We start from the raw sequence: 14,158 nt of genomic DNA on the forward strand, positions 1-14,158 counted from the left end.
ATTGAAATGGTTTTCTTCCATTAAATGACTTTAGTAGATAAAGAAAACTAAACAGAAATGAGAAAAAAAGAAGAAAATTTAAACCACCATTTAAAAGTAATTGCATGAAAATCATCAAAATCTTTTTATCCCCTAGTTGTCCTGACACTTTGGTCAGTTTCCATTTTTCAATCCGCCTCTCTACTTTTCTGGAGCATTCAGAAGAAGCCTGGGCTGTGTCTTGTCTAACTTCCTTCTTTTTCAGTCTTACTGAGATAACATATAACCTTTAAAACTTCAGATATTCACATACAGAAGATATTTATTTTCATTCTAAAGGTTTCATTTTGCTGTAGCATGTCTTTGTGGACTGGCAGCAGGAAACTTCATTTCCATCTTAGGTTTCATTAACCTGAGTACATCAGTCAACACTCTACATAGAGCAGACAGTGGTCATATTCCTGTATTACACCCGAGCTTAGTATCAACTATTCTAATTTCTCTAGTTTACAGAAATTTTTCTAAACCAGATAATGTAATCTTCTGCCATCTAAAATAACATACACTCATTTTTTATGGAAAAAGGGTCATTCTAACTCTTGTTTTATTATAATGTAATCTTCTTGAAATGACTCAATCATCTTAGATTGTAATGTTTAAGCATGTAATTTATATTCCATTTTTTTTAAAGATTTATTTATTTATTTAAGAGGTAGAGTTACAGAGAGGCAGAGGCAGGGAGAGAGAGAGAGGTCTTCTATCCACGGTTCACTCCCCAGATAGCCACAATGGCCTAAGCTGTGCTGATCTGAAGCCAGGAGCCAGGATCTTCTTCTGGGTCTCCCATGTGGATACAGGGGCCCAAGGACTTGGATCATCTTCTACTGCTTTCCCAGGCCATAGCAGAGAGCTGGATGGGAAGCTCATATGGGATGCCAGCACTGAAGACAGTGGCTTTAACCTGCTACACCACAGCGCCGGCCCCTATATTCCGTTTTTTTTTTTTGACAGGCAGAGTGGACAGTGAGAGAGAGAGACAGAGAGAAAGGTCTTCCTTTTGCCGTTGGTTCACCCTCCAATGGCCGCCGCGGTAGGCACGCTGCGGCCGGCGCACCACGCTGATCCGATGGCAGGAGCCAGGTGCTTCTCCTGGTCTCCCATGGGGTGCAGGGCCCAAGAACTTGGGCCATCCTCCACTGCACTCCCTGGCCACAGCAGAGAGCTGGCCTGGAAGAGGGGCAACCGGGACAGGATCGGTGCCCCGACCGGGACTAGAACCCGGTGTGCCGGCGCCACAAGGCGGAGGATTAGCCTGTTAAGCCACGGCGCCGGCCAATATATTCCGGTTTTTTTAATAAGCTATTCAATTTAGCTTAGAAATTAAAATACAATAAAATAACATAAATTTGAAATTAGAAGCATAAAATCAAGAGAAGGTCATGATCTTTGCCTGTGTTCCTGCTGAACTCTGGTCATTTTGCTTTCTGTCTGTTGAACTCTGTATTTTGTGGAGCATTAGGCCTTTTATTATAATGTAAATTAAAAATATGTTTTCTCAAAGATAAAAAAACAATAAAATAAAATGATTTGAAAAAGAGAAGGCTATGACATGGAGTTAAAAGTGAGATAAAAAGTGCAAACTGTCTATATACTTGCTTAATGCTCTTAATTCATTCCAAAATTATAAAGCAAAAATATATTAAAAATTAATATTATATAAAATAATTTGGGATAAAAGTAATGTCAATTTTTCTATAATATTCATCTCAAATAAAGCTGTCTTAAAGACACACAGATACATATGTATGGATCTGGGCATTTACGTAGATGTAGATATATATGGATATATGGTACAAAGATATCACCTTGTATACTAATAGCCAATGCTAACAGAACATTAAAGCTGCTTAAAAGATTTCTTTGGTGTAGACACTCCCAAATACAATAGCGCACATGAAAATTAGATAGGATTCTGTGGGAAAATGTGACTTATATGTAATAAATGGCTGAAGAAAGACACATCAACTACCTAAGGCTTCCATAATACATCATGCAAACACCAGTACACTCAACTACAAAAATATGAAACAAAGTGAAAATACTTGGGAAGAAAGCACTCTGAAATACAGCAGACAAGACACTGATTAAAGATAACTTTGGAAAAAAAAGTTACCTGAGAGTATATTAGTATTGACGTAATAAGTATGAAAAAGTTAAGTGATTTTAAGTTCTTGGTTTATTAGGTTGTGGTGTTTTTTTTTTTTTTTTTTTTTTTTTTTTTTTTTTTTTTTTGGACAGGCAGTTAGACAGTGAGAGAGAGAGAGAAAGGTCTTCCTTCCTTTGGTTCACCCCTCAAATGGCCACTACAGCTGGCGCGCTGCGCCAATCCAAAGCCAGGAGCCAGGTGCTTCCTCCTGGTCTCCCATGGGGGTGCAGGGCCCAAGCACTTGGGCCATCCTCCACTGCCTTCTCGGGACCACAGCAGAGAACTGGACTGGAAGAGGAGCAACCGGGACTAGAACTGGCACCCCAACCGGGACTAGAACCCGGTGTGCTGGCGCCACAGGTAGAGGATTAGCCTAGCGAGCCACGGCACTGGCCAGTGTTGGCTTTTGATTGGCACTAAAAAACTACTTATGTGGAGAAAAACAGTTAGATTTTGGCTATACCTTGAGCTCCCCTTCCAATGTTTGAGAAATTTCCCTTTTATGGGTCTTAGTGGAAGGGAAGAACAGAGCCCATTTCCCAATACAGAAATAAAATATGTCCTGTTTTTCTTGCCTCTTGTCTTTGCTCGAGAAATACCCAATGCATATCCTCCCCTCACCCCATGTATTACACTCAAATCTTCCTGTAGACTTGATTCCACCATCGTATCTGCCAGAAAACAGTTCTCTCTCCTTCCCAAATGCTGTAGGCTATCTGTAACTGTTAGGACATTTTGTCCTAACTAGGAATTTGTGTCTCATCCTGACCTGTGCGCTTCTGAGAGCACAGCCTGTGTTTCATCCATGTTTACGGCCTGGATATCTAACATAATGCCTAACACATGAACTTTTAAGGAATGAATGAATAATAATAAAGGGACAAATGAGCTACTAGGCGGGGCGGAAGGTACCAGTGATTCAAATTGCTGGAGGTATTTTCCATCCCAGGTTTGTTCCTTTCATTTCACTAATTTCCACAAACAAGACCACCATCTATGGTTTCCAAAGGATCTCAAAATCTTATCAAAATCCACATGGAAAAGGATACAATGTCATAGCTTCTGCATGTCCACAATAAGCTCACACCCTTTTGAGGTTTCCTCTTTTCTCTAATGGAAACAATTTAGAGAACAGGCATGGAGTGAAAACAACAAACAAGGGTGACTTAGGAAACTTTGAAAAGTATAAATTACTGCTTCTGGGCCTCCTTTCCTTCCTTATGTTCCCTCAATTTCAGCTTCTAATCAAGTTGCCTATTGGGATGTTTTATAAAATGGGAACAGTAACAAAACAACAACAAGTATTACTGTACATTGACACCAGCTATGTGGCAGGCAATGCATTAAGAATTTAAAGGCCTTATATCATGCAGTCCTCCCAGCACCCCTGAGCAGTAGGATGTGTTACTATCCTGGATTTATAGGAGAAAAAACCTGGAGTTCAAGGAGGTTACATAACCTGAGCAAGAGCACAAATCTGGTAAGTGGTCTGCAGATTTTGAACACAGGTCTGTCTGAGTACAAAGCCTGAGGATTTTGCTGCACTGCCATGGCATTATAAACTGAGAATTTACTGAACAGTCACATCTAATGTGAAGATAAGAATTCAAAATACAGAAAACAGGAACAAGTTATTTTGCCTGGTGGTTAGGATGCCCATGTCCTATATTGAAGTACCTGGGTTTGAGTCCCAGCTCCACTCTGATTCCAGTTTTCTGCCTACCACAGGAAGCAACAGCTATGGCTCAACTAGTTGAGCCCCTGTCACCCAGGTGAGAAACAAGGTTTGAGTTCCCAACTCCATTGTGGGCATTTGGGGATCTGGTCAATGAACCAATGGATGGGTGCCTTCTTGCTCTCTCGCTCTCTCTCTCTCTCAAATAAAAGAAAAAGAAAGAAATATTCAAGAGATTACACTTATGCTTCCAGAAAAAATAAGGATTATGGTAACATCCATGAAGAAACACAAGAAACTAAATAACTGTTAAGAAATAAGATGAAGTTCCAGATTGTCACGAAAACAGTATTCATCAATACATACTAAGTCATCTTTCCCACACCTATAACGTTTGTAGGGCAATAATCCAGACTGAGAATTTAGAGAAAGGCAGGCTATCTGTAGTTCAGTGAGGTTCTCCTCCCTCCCTGGGAAATAACATCATGTCAGAATCCCTCCTCCCTAAAAATTCTTTAATGTTCTTTGAAAATTGGCAAACAATCCACAATACCACCAGATAGTTACGTAACAATACAAACACAAAGCACACACAGGCACAGACATGCCTACTGTCTTAAGAACTCATTACGAGACAGAGCTCCTTTTAACTCTTTCACAGTGCTGATTTTTCTTGTTTAAGTCAAGAAAAAAAAAAAAACATTTAGTGTTGGGATGGGGATAATTTGTGTTGACCTAACTTTGGAATATGCTAGAAAACAAGTCTGTAAAAGAGTGTATTTAGTCACAGATTGTTTTTCCTTTAAGTAAGAATTTAAAAAAAAAAAAACAATTAAACTTTGTGACCTGAGATATCTCAAAGGACATCAGCAACAATTTCCTTTGTCAATTAAAAAAAAAAAAAAAAAGACAAGACATAAAATAGATCCATGGTTGCCATGGGTCAGTAGGAGAGGGGAATGAGGACTCAGTGTTTACTGGGTACAGTAAAATGTGGCTGGAGATGGATGGTGGTGATGGCACCACACAGAATGAATGCACCCAATGCCACTTAAGTGCATACTTCAAAAAGGTGAGATCATAGTGTATCTAGAATATCTGAGCATACTTAATAATTTTAAGAAAATTTTACATATTTGAAATGCAGGAAGAACAATAAAACAAGTAACAAAGCTTTCAGTTGTCTTGTCATTGAGTCCCAAATTGCTATTAGACTTTGGACATATGCCCTGCCACCTGAATGCTAGTTCCTTCTATAAAAAATGAAAATTGGGAATTACAGAAGTTAGAATAAAAAGCACCTAGGATTCCTATTCCTTTATGTCTAGGGAGTACTTGGAAATGTATGAAAGTACGGGAGAAAGGGTTTTATTGGCTGCTGCTGATATAAGGTTTAAAGAACCCAATTGATTTGACTAAGATCTCAAGAGAGGATTCATGTAAAAGTTCTCATGAAAATAAAGAACAATCAATGTACATAGGTTGTTAAGAAATTTTGGGGGGTTGGAGCCATAGCTCCACATTGGGTTAAAGCCACAGCATGCAATTCTGGCATACCATATGGGCACCAGTTTGAGTCTCTGCTGTCTCACTTCCAATCCAGCTCCCTGCTAATGCACCTGGGAAAGCAGGAGAGGATGGCCCAAGTGCCCGGGGGCCATGTACTCACATGGGGGACCCAGAAGAAGCTCCTGGCTTTGCCCTAACCCACCCCCAGTCATTGTGGTCAGTTGGGGAATGAACCACAGCTAGAAGATCTCTCTGTCTTTCCTTTTCTCTCTCTCTCTGTAACTCTGCTTTTCAAATAAATAAATCTTTAAGAAAAAAAAAAAAAGAAGTATCTGTTCACAAAACCATGCGATAAAAATGTAGTCAGAAGAGGCACAACTTGATGCTTTAGTATGCTATATAAGAACAATTATTTCTAGTCAACCAACTAGCAAGTTCGTTCACTCACTTAATATTAAATAAGCCTCTACAACCATGGGCCAGGCAGTGAGGCACCAAGAAGACAGTAGCTCCAAATGGAGAGGAAACTAAGAGAACACCTGGTGGGAAACTACCCAGGTGGAGAGAAAAACATGTACAAGTTCTGGGGTTGGTGGAAGCATGACTACAAGGAGCCAGTGCACGGTAAGGAGTTAGCACTCTGAGGCTACGTGGTGAGATATAAGGCTGGGTAGGTGGCAAGGGGCCAAGATGATAGCTAATCTCATGCAGTTCCTCGAGGATTTTGAAATTTTTTTCTAAGAACTATGGAAAGTCATTAAGGTACATTAGGGAGGATTGTAAGAGATTAAATGATCATATCTGGGGTCAGACAGAACAGAAATTTTTTTTATTTTTAAAGATTTATTTATTTCATTTGAAAGAGTCACAGAGAGAGAAACAGTGAAAGACAGAGAGAGAGAAAGAGAGAGAGAGAGAGATCGATCTACCATCTGCTGGTTCATTCCAAGATGGCCACAATGGCTGAGGTTGGGCCAGGCTGAAGCCATGAACCAGGAGCTTCTACTAGGTCTCCCACATGGGTAGCAGGGGCCCAAGCACTATGAGCCATTTTCTGCTGCTTTTCCAGACCATTAACAGGGAGCTAGATCAGAAGTGGAGCAGCTGGGACACAAACCGGCACTCATATGGGATGTTGGCATAACAGGCAGCAGCAGCTTCACCTGCTACGCCAGCCGTGGAACAGAAATTCTAAGTGGTGAAAGTACTCCCACAGAACCAAGGTAGGAGACCCTGGTGTCTTGCAGAAGAACATGGCAGCAGTGGAGAGAAGTGGACAGGTCAAGATATATTTAGGTCGTGTCCACCAAATTTACTTTTATAAATTAACACTGGTTTGAGTAAGTTAAGTCTAAAGGCATGGATGAGAGACAACACAAGGAGAAAGGAGAAGGCCAACCATGCAACATCAAACAATTCCAACATTCACCAACATGTCTGCAAAGGGAGCAGAGGAGGAGCAGCTCAAGAAATGGGAGGAAACCCTGGGGAGAGCAGTGGCATAAAAACTAAAGGAAGGAGTATCTCAAGAAGAAAGCAATAGGCAGTTGGGTCACATAATAAGAGGTGGCCTAAAAACATGGCGCCAGGCTCCCTGGGGATCTTAGCAGTGTTTTATGGGATTTTGGGCCCAGAAAGCAGATTGCAGTGGGCTGGGGACTAAGTATGAAGTAGAGGGGTGTAGACAACTCTTTTGAGGCATCTGGTCCCAAAGGAAAGGAGACAGCTGGGAAAAAAGCACAGGGATAAGAGGTGCTTTTGTTGACTGTTGTTTTATTACCAGGCATCAGAGTGCTTAAAATCCAGTGAGAAAGATTCATTGAAGGGAACAGGTGAATACATGGGGGAAAAGAGGACCTTCAGCCAAAGCCTGAGATGAGATCCACAGCACAGTAGGAGGGGGCGGCCTTGGATGGGTGGAGAGAGATCTCCTGTGCTGAACAGGAGTGAATGTGGTTGGGAGGTTTGCAGAGGAGGGTGGATTTGTATCTTTGGAAGCAGAGCTACCACATACTGGCTTCAACTTTCTCTTAGGGCAGGATCAAGATCATCTGTTAACAGTGAGGAAAAGGTTGTAGCAAGAAAATGATGTGAGGGAGAAGAAATGAACAGAAAAAGATGGTGGTCAGGTCTGTTGCTAATGGTGGAGGTGCTGCTAATGAAGTTCCAGTGAAACCAGCCAACCCTGAAGCGTGACTCTCCAGGGTGCCTCACTGCTCTGGGGACATGCACAGACAAGGCCGCAGCTGTGCTCACAACAGGCTCAGGCATTGCTGGGAACATGTTAGACACCGAGCAGTGTGCAAGGAGCTGAAAAGGGATTCTGTGCAAGTTTTAAAAACACAACAAAAAACCCCTCACTTCATTGATCTTCACTAAGATCAGTCTTAGAACATTCTCTAATCTCCAGCCCACCACCCACACAGTCGCATGAAGCAGCATGTGTCACTTAATGTCAGATCTTTGAGAAATCACACCAGAGGAAAGACATTTAATATGCCTCACTAATCCTACGACAACCATAACAAATTCCTGAAGATGACTGTGGATTATATCATGTTCAGACTTAGCATATTCTTACTGTTCTTGGTACAAAGAGCATCTCATCTTGCTCATTCCTACCCCTTCCCCCCAAAAAAAGACCTGCAATGTGATCCACCTCTCTCCTCCAGCAAATAGATATGTACATGAAGAAGATCCATGCACGGTTATGTAACTGGTGCAGCTACTCCTTTGTGCTCATATTCAAGCACATCTTGTTGAAAGAAACAAAGCTAAGAACTCCAAGGTGGCAATAAGCTATGAAGGTAATATTCCCTTGTTCGCAAAACTGGATGCCTGAATTTATTTCAAATATTCTTTTTTGTCCTACAGAGTGGCTCTCAAGGCAGAGGGAAAAGATGAGAAGAAATACTATAATTTGCAGTAAGTATTGTTAGTACTTTAAGATTAGAATCTAACAACTTCAGTAATTAAAAGATATTGAATGAATTATGCCTTTTATCTGAGAATAGTCCGCTCTACGATAGCCTCATGGATTTTAATAAATACAAAGAAGAGTATCTATTTTGAGGAGAAATAACTCTTCCAGTACCTATGCTTTAGTGAGCTGATAAAAGTTTTAGTAAACCTTAGTGACTAAGGGATAAATAGCCTCTTCTTCAAAAGGAGCAGGGGTTTGAGGTAGGGACCAACTTATTTTTACTTTGGGAGTAAATAAAATCTTAAAATGCTTCATATCTGAGAATGTGAATGTACAAACAAGTCAAACTTAAAGAAGTACTGAAACAGATGAGCCTATCAAAAATGGCAGCTGCTCCTGTAATGTAAAACAAAGGCAAGACAATGGTGAAGGGAAGCCTAAAGACACCACATGGGGGTCTCAAGGTGAGAAGGGTCTTTACCCAAAGCCCATTTCTCTTGAGCTTTAAGTCCATGCCTGGGTCTAAGAGAATCACAGCAGCACATAGGGAGGGAGGGAAACTAATGTTTACTACCCACTTCCTTAACCCTGACACACAGACACACACTTGCTCATAGGTTGTATCAAGACAGCCTCCAATGCTGGTATTCTGTTTACAGGATCCCGTAATTCTAAAGATTGCCAACTTATTTCACTATTTCTCCCCACACACACTCTGAACACACAGGTTTAGACTAGCAGCATACACATCAAACATAGAGAAACACGGGCCCTCAGCTTTTGGCACATTTTTAAGAGCTGAAAAGAAATAATTTTATGAATAAAATGGTGAATTAAGTAAAGAATAATAACGAAAAAATGAATGGGAGTTGGACCAGCTAGAATGCAATGAACAAGCCAGGAAATGTTTCTTTCTCAAAGGCACCATAGAGATGAAACAGTGCAGAGGGCATATACAACTCTTTCAGCAATTAGGAAATGTATCTTAAATATTAAACACAATATCCTTTGACCCAATAATTCCACATCTAGGACCTTATCCTATAGACATGTTCATACTTCCCTACAAAGACCCATATAATCAACAAATTTAGCACCAGCAAACAACACCAGTTAGGCAATACAAATAGTTGCATTTGCTATGCAATTTCTAAAATCACAAATATAACAAAAAGTAGGACTGTGAAAAGTACTATGTGCTGTGGGAACTGCTAGCAGGTTCACCAGGTGCCCATGAAAAGGACAGACAGAAGAGCCATCTTCCTATTATAGCTGAATCACTTTTTCAGTTTTCTGCCTCAAAAATGGAAATAGGGGGATACAAGCCTACTTCCTGTCTGTAAGGATCATTTTCATACAATAATGGGAAACTTAGTATTACAGAGTTTCTGTACATCATTCTGAGCAAGAGGGCCAGGAACATAGAAAGAAGTATGAGTAAATCTTTCCTCTAAAAATTTAATTGCCAAAAGTCATACCACACAAATTGCATGTAAAAATACCAGACATAATAAAAATGGCTCGTACATCTCACTTGGATGCAGGTTCATGACATTACAAGCTGTGTACCTTAGCTCTTGAAGAATCAAAAAATGTGATGATGATTAGAAATCCCCATATCTGCTGACCACGTTCAACCATTTGTTAGTTCACTAAGCAATTTGATTTCATCTCCCAAACTCAAATGCCAGTGATTTTTTAAAAAATTAATAACCTTCAGTGTCACACAAACCAGAGCCCATACCTGTGCACACACACACAGCCTCATATCTCTGGATTCTACAGCCTGAGGACTAAGCAAAATGAACCACCTACTCAACACTAATCTAACTTCCCAAGAGAACATTTCAAACCCTGAAGGGCCTCCTCCCTGTACTAAACCAGTTCAGTCCAGTTTAACCTCTAAGGTGTGACTGAATCTCAGCGTGTGACTGATTCATTAGCCTCCGGGTCATACAATTAAAGAGGATGACTCTGACCACAGCCTCACAGCCTTGCCTTCTCAATTCCGGCATCTTTAAACACGACAATAAAACGTGAGGGTCTCATTAAATTCCAATCCAGAACTCAAACAGTTAACCAAATAATTGCTACCCAACCACATACTCAAGCAAGTTTAAAAAAAAAAAAAAAAAAATCCCTGGCTGTTTAATTAGAAAATGTTTCAATGGTGTGTTCCTGCATTCAACCTGTTTCCAAAATTTTCAGTCTTAACTTGGCAAATATATTTAAAGGAATGTCAAGGGCATTGAAAGGAGACATAAATGAATGAATGGGCTAAATTAAAAACAAGAATAGGGCAGGAAGAAACCAGTAGGCAGAAATCATCTCCCTTCAAGCACCCCAACCCTGTAGCATTTTGGTCTTAGCATCCTGAGTGTCCTTCCGTGTCACCGCCTTAGGTTCACACGGCCATACAGCACAGTTTGCGATGTTCTTTCTGGCCTGCGAGCACACATTCATGTCCATGCCTGCTCAGACAGACTTGTTTTCACACTGAGCAATGCTGGGTGCTGCTGTTTTGGAACTTGTCTTTCGTTGCTGTTCTAGGGCAGACACCCAATTGGAGAGACTGGTAGAAATGAAACAAGTGAGGTGCTGCACTACAAGCTGGAAGTGAGAGCTTTTCCTCCCTCAGAAGGAAACAAATCAGCCTTACTGGGAGGCCTGAGCCCATCCGTAAATAGCATAACTGGATCCTCTTCTTGTTACACCTGCCTCTGAGTAACAGGCAGTGATGTCGGGAATATCACTCCCTGCATCCATTCATCCCACCCCTAGAGTCTCTGGGACACTCCTGGACTCCCTTGACTCTTGGCTCCTGAAGGTTAATTCTACTTCATTCTCTCAGTCTTTTAAGCTACTTACTCATTAAATGCTTTCGTGACATCCTTTTGATCTAAGTTTATCAAATCCAGTCTTCCTTGTTATTTTGAATGAAAATTGTTAGGGGCAACAATGAGGTTTATTTACCTAAGATCTGTCAGAGTTGTGGTTTTCAGTGAAAGGATTTTATTATGCTTTAAAAAAATGTAAACTATACCAACAAAACAAGCAGAAACAAGTACAGGTATGTGGTTTTCTATTATGTGAGCCCTTCCCATTGAAAACTCCACATTACTAATATAGTAATAAGTTCCTAGAAGTAATTATCACAATTGTTCTGGTCAACAGTCACATTTCTTGACAGCCAGCATGCCTAAAATAATTATATGCATAATGACAAAAATGTTTATGAAGGGAGCAAGCTTGGTGGCACAATAGATTGAGCTGCAGCAATCATGGGATTCTGTCCTGCTAAGCCCTCTCTCTCTCTACAGAGCCTTTTCAACCAGGTGTTCATATGATTAGAAACCAAAGCCACAGGCCTCCTCAGAAAATTTTAATTACAGACGTCAAATAAAATTCATAAAATAATAAAACTCACCTAAATGCACACAAAAATAAAGCCCAATTAAATAGCTGTTCCCACAGCAAATTCAAATACAACACAAAAAAATAGTTATCAAGTAAAAATAACTGTTAAGATATGACACAGACCTACTCTATAAATGTGAATATCACTATCTTACACCCAAACATCAACTCACAGTGTAGTTTCAATTGTATATAACTTTGTCTCTTGTCAGCATAAATCAAGGCATTCAACCATGAGAAATATGAGCAGTCCAACCCTATCTATTTAAATTCTTACACATGCTGAAAAGTGCTAAGTCTTTTTTATAAGTAAAGAAAAGACCCAAGGACTTTGAAAATACAGTGCTACAGATAAAAGTTTCCTTCAGGTGAAAGAAACCATATGTTTTTTTAAAAAATGGGGGAAGGATGGTGGGACGAAGGGAAAATCATTATGTTCTTTGTTTTGTTTTTGTTTTTTTTTTTTTTGACAGGCAGAGTGGACAGTGAGAGAGAGAGAGATAAAGAGAAAGGTCTTCCTTTTTGCCATTGGTTCACCCTCCAATGGCCGTCGTGGTAGGCGCGCTGTGGCTGGTGCACCGCGCTGATCCGATGGCAGGAGCCAGGTGCTTCTCCTGGTCTCCCATGGAGTGCAGGGCCCAAGCACTTGGGCCATCCTCCACTGCACTCCCTGGCCATAGCAGAGAGCTGGCCTGGAAGAGGGGCAACCGGGACAGGATCGGTGCCCTGACCGGGACTAGAACCCGGTGTGCTGGCGTCGCAAGGCGGAGGATTAGCCTATTGAACCACGGCGCCAGCCGAAAATCATTATGTTCTTAGACTTATATGCATAAATCATATTGAATCTCTTAAAAATTTATTAAAATTTTAAAAAATTTAAACAAAAAAATTATTAAAATTAAACAAAAAAATTAAAAATGAAAAGGGTAGTTCTTAGATGTGAATAGAAAGGGGGGTTCATTACAATTTTCACAGATGTTAAAATGGCCTAATAAAAAAGACAGAACAGCAGAGCAAAGAGAACTGAAAGGAAGGAAGAAAACAGGGAGAGGTAGAGGAGGGGATTTCAAGTCGAATCTTAGCTCTGTAACTTATTTACAGTGTGGCCTTAATAAACCTCAGTTCCTCATCTGTAAAACTGGGATGATAACTATCCCTGCTTTATGGAGCTGTTAGGGGGTTGGAAGAAACAACATACGTAAAGCACTTAACAGAATGCCTTATGTGCATAAAGTTTTCAAACCTTTAACTATTGTAATTATTACTTTCATTGTGAGAAATAAGTTTTGTCAGTTTAATGAGTTTATATTTTAGGCTTAGCCTATTTGGGAATATAGTCAGTTCTTCAACAACTTAACACAGTCTTCGTAAAACCAAGTAAGATAACTGAGATCAAGAAATACATAATTGTGGCCGGTGCCGCGGCTCCATAGGCTAATCCTTCGCCTTGCGGCGCCACCACACACCGGGTTCTAGTCCTGGTCAGGGCGCCAGATTCTGTCCCGGTTGCCCTTCTTCCAGGCCAGCTCTCTGCTATGGCCCAGGAGTGCAGTGGAGGATGGCCCAAAGTGCTTGGGCCCTGCACCCCATGGGAGACCAGGAGAAGCACCTGGCTCCTGCCTTCGGATCAGCGCGGTGCACAGGCCGTGGAGGCCATTTGGGGGGTGAACCAACAGAAAAAGGAAGACCTTTCTCTCTGTCTCTCTCTCTCACCGTCCACTCTGCCTGTCAAAAAACAAAAAGAAATACATAATTGTGAATAAATGCTTTCTGGGGATTTAACTTCTTATAAGGAGATAAAAGCATAGGCTCCAGAGCTCGACTGCTTTGATTTGAATCCCAATTCTGCCACTGGATGATTGTGTGACTTTAAGCAAGTACACACTCTGTGTATCAGTTTCTGTTTGTTAATCAGGGATGACAATGGGGATGGGGTGAGGATTGACGGATTAATATGTCTAAACTGCTTAGAACAGTGCCTTGCACTTACTAAGTACTATGTAAGTAACATGGATTTGGTTTTTAATAATTCTCACATGGAAACTGCTTACCACCTAGAATTGTTCATTGTTAAACCCAACTACACATTATAATAACAAGACTAGAAAAATATGATTTGGAAAATTGTCTATAATAATCATTACCTTTCAACTCATTAGTTTCCTACAAACACAATCCTGGTCATCTATCTGTAGATTCTACTTACCAAAGCTTATCTGCTAAGTAACTGGCAAAGACCAAAGACATATTATAACTGTTTTCTGGTGTCTGTTACACTAAGGTTTAGAGTGATGATTTCTGAATAATGGGAATTTGATGTCTTCATTTCTGTTTTTTTTTCCCCTAATTTTCTGCCACGCACAAGTATTACTTCTATAATAATCAACAGTTATTTTAAAATTAGAAATGAAAGACACATTTCCTTGCACATATTTGTATATGGAAAAGA

At 40.5% G+C, this 14,158-nt stretch overlaps 1 protein-coding gene across 1 annotated transcript in view; it reads right to left on the reverse strand.

Annotated features, from left to right (window-relative positions):
- The window catches only part of LOC133755991 (dystonin-like), a 492,822-nt gene that overhangs the window by 199,439 nt on the left and 279,225 nt on the right, over positions 1-14,158 (reverse strand).

The sequence above is a fragment of the Lepus europaeus genome, chromosome 3, assembly GCF_033115175.1.
Source record: "Lepus europaeus isolate LE1 chromosome 3, mLepTim1.pri, whole genome shotgun sequence".
Lineage (NCBI taxonomy): Eukaryota > Metazoa > Chordata > Mammalia > Lagomorpha > Leporidae > Lepus > Lepus europaeus.